This window comes from Chenopodium album, chromosome 6 (assembly GCF_948465745.1).
Source record: "Chenopodium album chromosome 6, dcCheAlbu1.1, whole genome shotgun sequence".
In the NCBI taxonomy this organism is placed as follows: Eukaryota; Viridiplantae; Streptophyta; class Magnoliopsida; order Caryophyllales; family Amaranthaceae; genus Chenopodium; species Chenopodium album.
Genome location: NC_137839.1, coordinates 55,376,846 through 55,383,186, shown reverse-complemented (window position 1 = coordinate 55,383,186; position 6,341 = coordinate 55,376,846). Strand labels below are relative to the sequence as shown.

Below are 6,341 nucleotides of genomic sequence, written 5' to 3'. Positions count from 1 at the left end.
CGCTACAAGGGCGACACTATAGGCACCGACACAATAGGGTACCCCCTTACGTGTCTCCTATAACGTAATGCGTTAGGTTGGTTTGTGAGTTGCCTTTTTCATCACATGTGACGCATTAGGTTGGTTTATGAATCACCTTTTTAATTATAGGTGACTTGTTAAGTTGGTTTATGAGTTGCCTTTTTCATTACAAGTGATGCATTAGGTAGTTTTATAAGTCACCTTTTTCATTACAGGTGACACATTAGGTAGATTTATGAGTATCTTTTTCATTATAGGCACATTAGGTATTTTTATGAGTCCCCTTCTTGTAAAGAGGCGACGCGTAAAGTAACTTTACGAAAATTGTAATTCTTCAATGGCGATGCACAAAATACTTTTTTTTTCCTCATTAAATTCACACTTAACTTGCTACTCTATATAATTACAACCTATGTAGGACTTGAACCTACATCTATGTGCAATAGCACATTGCTCTACCATTTGAGCTAATAGGCTTTCAAAAACTTAAATGGTAAAACTTCTAGGAATCTGCCATAAAAATATGAACAATCACCTGTAAACAGTTGTTGATCACTTAACTATCAAAGCTTTCAATCTCATTGAGAATCTGAGTCTTTAAGTCTCCTACTTGCTTCATGCTCACCTTGTCATTTGTCCTATCATAAAATAAACTTTAAAAAAAAAATTACACTTCTCAGCAATAGAAAAATTAATGACTCATTATGAACTAAATTAATTCATCTTCAATATTATTATTAAATATGTGGTTACGTAAACCCCAAGAATGTCATACATTGAGGTAAATATTTGCTTATGCAGCCAAGTCCATATAGAAGCAATAAAAACAATAAAATCCTTCTTCCTCCAAAGCTTAACATAAAATTCAGAAATTCTTCATACTTTCCTTCTTGTAAATTAAACAAGTATCACACAGATAAGGAAAGACGTTATAATTACTACAAGTGATCATCAAGTGATCAAGTGAAATCTTAAACAACAACCTCCACCTATCTTATAATTATTGCATTTCAATTCTCTGAAAACCAATTTCCCAACAACCAATTTCAATTCAAGGACTCATAGGAGATGCTATAGTAGTGTCACATTCAATTCTCTGGAAGCCAATTTCCCAACAACCAACTAGAAGAGCAATAAATTTTTACAAGAAAAAATAGGCATTATTCCAATGTTATTGTCAAAACAAACAGACACACACACACATACAAAAGCATACCAAAGAACGTCCATTAAAGAGGCTTTATTCCAATGTGAAATCTACAATGTTCCCTTTCTAAAAGACCAAAATTATAAGACAATGGCACACTACTATACTACTATTCAAGCAACTTCAAAACTCATGTGAAACATGATAAATTCAAACTCCCTAAACTAAATTTTAATACAATTGTACATTTTGTGCAGTTGCCCTGCCTTTAGGAATGAAAATTAGCTCCCTATAATACCCAAACAATAAGCCCTTCACCAAGAGGCCAAATCACATTCTCTACATTAGCTCCCTGTATATATTCTGGCAACATTACAATAAAGGAATACGACAGAAAAACAAGCTAATAATGAATAAACTACAAAACTAAGCAACTTGATATGCTCCCCACCTCTCATAACCCCTCATGCCACCAAATATGAAAAATTAAATACATTTCAATGCACCAACCCATTTATACTTAAGTGCACCAGTCATGGACAATCATCAACAACATAATGCGGGATTTCTCGGCATTTCTAACCATAAAAGACTGCTAAGAAATGCTATACAAGCATAAAAAAAAACAACAATCTTACTATCACTTTGCCATTAAATATTACAATCTTATAAAAATCAATCAATTTCAATCACATAAAACAATATATAGTGTCAAATACACAAAGACGGCGAAAAATGTATACCTTACATTTAGCCACCAAATCCATTATTCAGCTGCAAGATCAACCACGACATATCTACCTCAACTGCCACAACTAACGGTTGTAACTCATACTCAAGTAACCTAAATTTTCACCAAAATCACAAAACTAATTAAAAATTCATAAATTTTTGTTCATCATATCATACACCATTAACGAAACCAAAATTCAAAAATCAAAAAACCGATCACAAGAAATCAAAATCAAACAAAAACTCATCTAATACAAAAAATCACAATACAATCAGCAAATTCAACTAAAAAATCGAAAAAATTCACAAAAAATAAAAAACTAAATAAACCTAGAAATTGACAAATTAATACCAAAAAAAGGGGAAAATCACCAGAAATTGAAGAAAGTCGTCGTCGTAGTTGAAAAGGAGAAAGAAAGTGAAGATGAAATGATGAATTAGTGAGAGAAAACGCGAAATTTGTAAGGGATTTTGTCTATCCTCCTCTTTTGATCCTTTTGAGGTGAGAAAGAGGAATGAGAGATTGAAGAAGAGAAATAAATCCGCGGCTGACAATGGAGACAAGTAGGAGGTGGTAGTCATTGTCGGTGAGAGGCGATGAGAGGAAGGAACAAAAACACCAAGGGAATGAATGAGGGAGGCGAGGATGAAACAAAAAAAACAAGGGAATGAATGAATGAATGAATGAGGATTGTAGGGTTTTTGTTTTAAGCTGCTTTCTTAACTTGGCAAAGGACCAAAGGTGTCGCCTATAATAATGTAGAACTAGAGGCGACTTGTAAAGTAATACTTTATGAGTCACATATGATGAAAGATGGGATGTGTATAGTATACGTATCGCTTGTTATAGAGTAGGTGTTGCATATGCCTTTCAATTTTATTTTAGGTGTTTATTATCAAGCTTTATGTGTCACATGCTTTGTAAGAGGTGACTCTAAAACTTTACGCATCACTTGTTAATTTGAGGCGACTCCAAAAGGGCGACTTCGTAGGGTGTTTTTGTAGTAGTGAATGTTTGCATATTAGTCAGAAAGTGCACATGAATACGAGTAGAATAAAGTAGAGGCCTATTTTATAGGGCGGGTTCTTTCTTTTGTAGATTGGATTCGTACCCTCATCCCCGAACCCTATTTGGTTCAAGACCTTATGGAGTTAACGATCTCATAGATCGTTTAAGGGGTGTAACCTTCACCTAGTGATTGGTTTACAAATTCCAAAAACTTGTTAGCAACTCTTTTGCTCTAGCTTTCTTCCCTTTGGAACGCCACCATACTTTAGTGTATGATCATAGTGGGGTTCAAGCTTGGGGTTATAGTGCTTGAAATATTCCCTGCAGTTTTTGGCGACTCCACTGGGGAGGATTTCTATTTTAATTCCTGAAATTTATTTTGGCAATGATTTAGAATGAGCGGATGAGACTCGAAAAATTCTAAATATTTCATGCGCGTAATTTTGATTAACATTATTGTCATATGCATAAAAAAGGTCCTTGTTGGATAGACCATCCGAAATGAGTCAAAAACATAGGATTTTACACGTAGGAAATTTGAGAAATATCTTTCACAACTAGAATCGAAATAATACTGCGAATTTTGGAAAATTCTAAGAACACAGATACCTGCTGAGGCATGTAGGAACTAGCGCCTAGAAAACAGGGATCGTCGCCTGTAAAGAGCTTTTGTCGCCTGGCGACAGAGGTTCTTTTGCGGGGACAGTTCCTGTAGTCTGGCGCCAAGTTCTTCCAATACCGAGCCAGAACTCTGCCTTCTTGTTTTGACCATTTCTAGTACTGTTGGCTCGATTCTACTTCCTGATTGAGTTTTTATCACTTTTCTGAAACCCATATGTGTTCTACATGTGACCATAACCCTCTGGGGTTTCACGCTCCATCTACCCAATCGAACGCTCCTGGAAACGACGGGTACAAGCGAGTTAGTGAATCCACCAAACCGTGGAAGCAAGTTTTTAACTTGCGGGGTCCCATCCATAAGCGCCAACCCTTCCAAAGGTAAGGCTTCCGCGCGATGCGTCCGGACTCATAACCATGGAACCTCTTTGACTTAACCCATATCCTTGAACTTTAGAGAACTAGAGCCATGGTTAGGTTGCAAACTCATTGCATCATATTGTGACTACTTGACTACTTGTGCATCTCTTACTTGTGCATACTTATTATGTGGCTAAACTAACCGTTTGGTTTGACTTTTGATCATAAATATGCTTAAACAAACTAACCAATTACTAAAGAACTTTGTTTGATTAGTTAATAAATTTGAACTAATGAATAAGCCTAAAATCGAGTCATAGTTCCTTTAAGTTAACCCGGATTTTTATTCCCGTATACTGCACATGCGTCAACTTGTTTTGGTCATATCCGAAGTTCTAGGAAGAAATACGAGTCGTATAACCTATGGATCTGTAGCCCTGAGTTTTATCTTTAATTTGGAGTTGGTTTTGTTCTAATCAGAGTCACAGATCAAAAGTTATGACTAAAATACCACAGCCTATCCAGTTTAATGCACATACGTGAAGTCTTAACTTAGTCTTTGCTTGAGTCTAGTCACATAGTCTAGCCACGTGGTCATGACACAAGTCATAACATGTCACCTACACTCATTAGTCTTAGCACGCACTCTGTGAATATGTCACCATGACCATGTCTTAGGTTCATGCAGGAGTCGGTTTTTCCGTCATTTAAGTTGAGGGGTTCATTCTATTTCTAATTTCCTCCATATTTCTACATCCACATCATCTCTCCACTCTCTACATGATTTCTCTATACATATCTTTCCCCTCATTCTTTCATGATCTCTTTCCATCTATGCGTGTTGAATCGAGTTTGAGTCATGTGATTAACAAGAAAAAAAGTAATGATGAGACAAAATACAAGGCAAGCTTCTCACCAAGATTTCATGCTTTCTTCTTCTTTTTATTCTTCCTTTCCCCAATAAGTCTATCATAGGCACCTTTTATTTCCCATAGATTTTTATTTTGTAGGTTTTTTCTATTTTCCCCTTTAATAAAATGAGCATTTTATTTCTTGAATATGATCATTGCATTACAAAAAAAAAAAAAAGGTCGAACTAAGCACAAGGTATACCCATGATTAGAGGCACCCCTTGTAATCCATTATACCGTCTTCACCCTTTAAATATATAATCCCTTTCTTGATAAACCACTTTGAGCCTCGTCTAACGATAGACCTTTCTTTTTTCAACCTACATTTACTTAACCTTGGGATGGGATGGTGTGTAACCTATGCAATGTACAAAGAGTAAAACCTTGAGTGATCTCAAAAGAATAAAGTGAAAATATAAAAAATAAAAAAAGTGTACAAAAGGGCAAGTGTTCCAATATCTATGATATGAAAATATCTTAGATAAGAACATGTCTCAGATTGCGTCTCTTATCGAGTGCTCGGTACCGTGCTTGAGAAACATGAATGCCAAGTGACTGATAGACCGCATGATTGGGATTACCCACACTTATCAAAATAAAAATGCAAAAGCAAAAGAAGAGCAAAAAAAATAGAAAAAACAAAAAAGAGAAAAAGAGCTCAAAAGTGAGAAAACTCAAGCGTAAAAATACAAAGATTCAAAAGCAAGGTTGCAAACCTTGGGGGCTTATCTAGGGTCTTGAGCCTTTATCCCCTTCTTCTTCAACCTTTAGTCTAACCACGTTATAACCCTTAAAAGACCTTTTTGAGGTATACACACACTTGTGCGAGGTTCGGCTAGAGCTACGTTTGGCCTGATTCCTAACGGATACGTAGGCAACCTCATAAAGAGGTGCGACCATAATAAAAATGCATTCATTTTCACATTCACGCACTTACACCATGATCATATTAAGGGATCTCCAATGCTCATCCCTATTCACTTAGAACTAGACTTGGGGGTTTGATCCTTACATCATTAGCCTACCTAGCCTAAGAGTCATCATTATTTGACTCTTCTCAATATATTTTCCACACCGTTAGCCTTTGCAGCCTAACTTTAGTGTCACTTTCACACACATCATAGATACACGACCAAATAGACTTCCAATTATGAACCCTTTGTCATGAAGTCTTAGCACAACGTTGAAGAATGCTTTACCAAAATCACTCATCACTCGTCAATCATAATCATCATTGTATTAAAAAGTATGAAGTGCTTAACCTCCGTGCCTAAGTTACCTATATACTTTCATAATCGAGTCAACTAAGATAGTTTAGGAGGAATTAATCCTTGCACCTTGAGAGACAGTATCGAACGCGTATATTTGCCTAAGCTCATTCAACATGCACCATTAAACACTTTGATTCCTTTTTCCGCGTCTTTCTTTTTCGGGAGAAAGTCGGTACCCTCCACAAAAATGACGGAAAACTTTGTTTTTGAGTCATGTACACATCGAGTCGAGTGCACACACGAGTCACACGTAGTGAGTCATCATTAAGTCA

General features: G+C 36.1%; 1 long non-coding RNA gene across 1 annotated transcript; it reads right to left on the bottom strand.

Moving 5' to 3' along the window:
* Positions 1-384: 384 nt before the first annotated feature.
* On the bottom strand, positions 385-2,655 carry LOC145634918 (uncharacterized). The gene is made up of 3 exons (XR_014113683.1): positions 2,273-2,655; positions 1,912-2,012; positions 385-659 (listed from the first exon to the last, which is right to left on the bottom strand). It is a non-coding gene; the product is annotated as an uncharacterized LOC145634918 (long non-coding RNA).
* Positions 2,656-6,341: the final 3,686 nt, after the last annotated feature.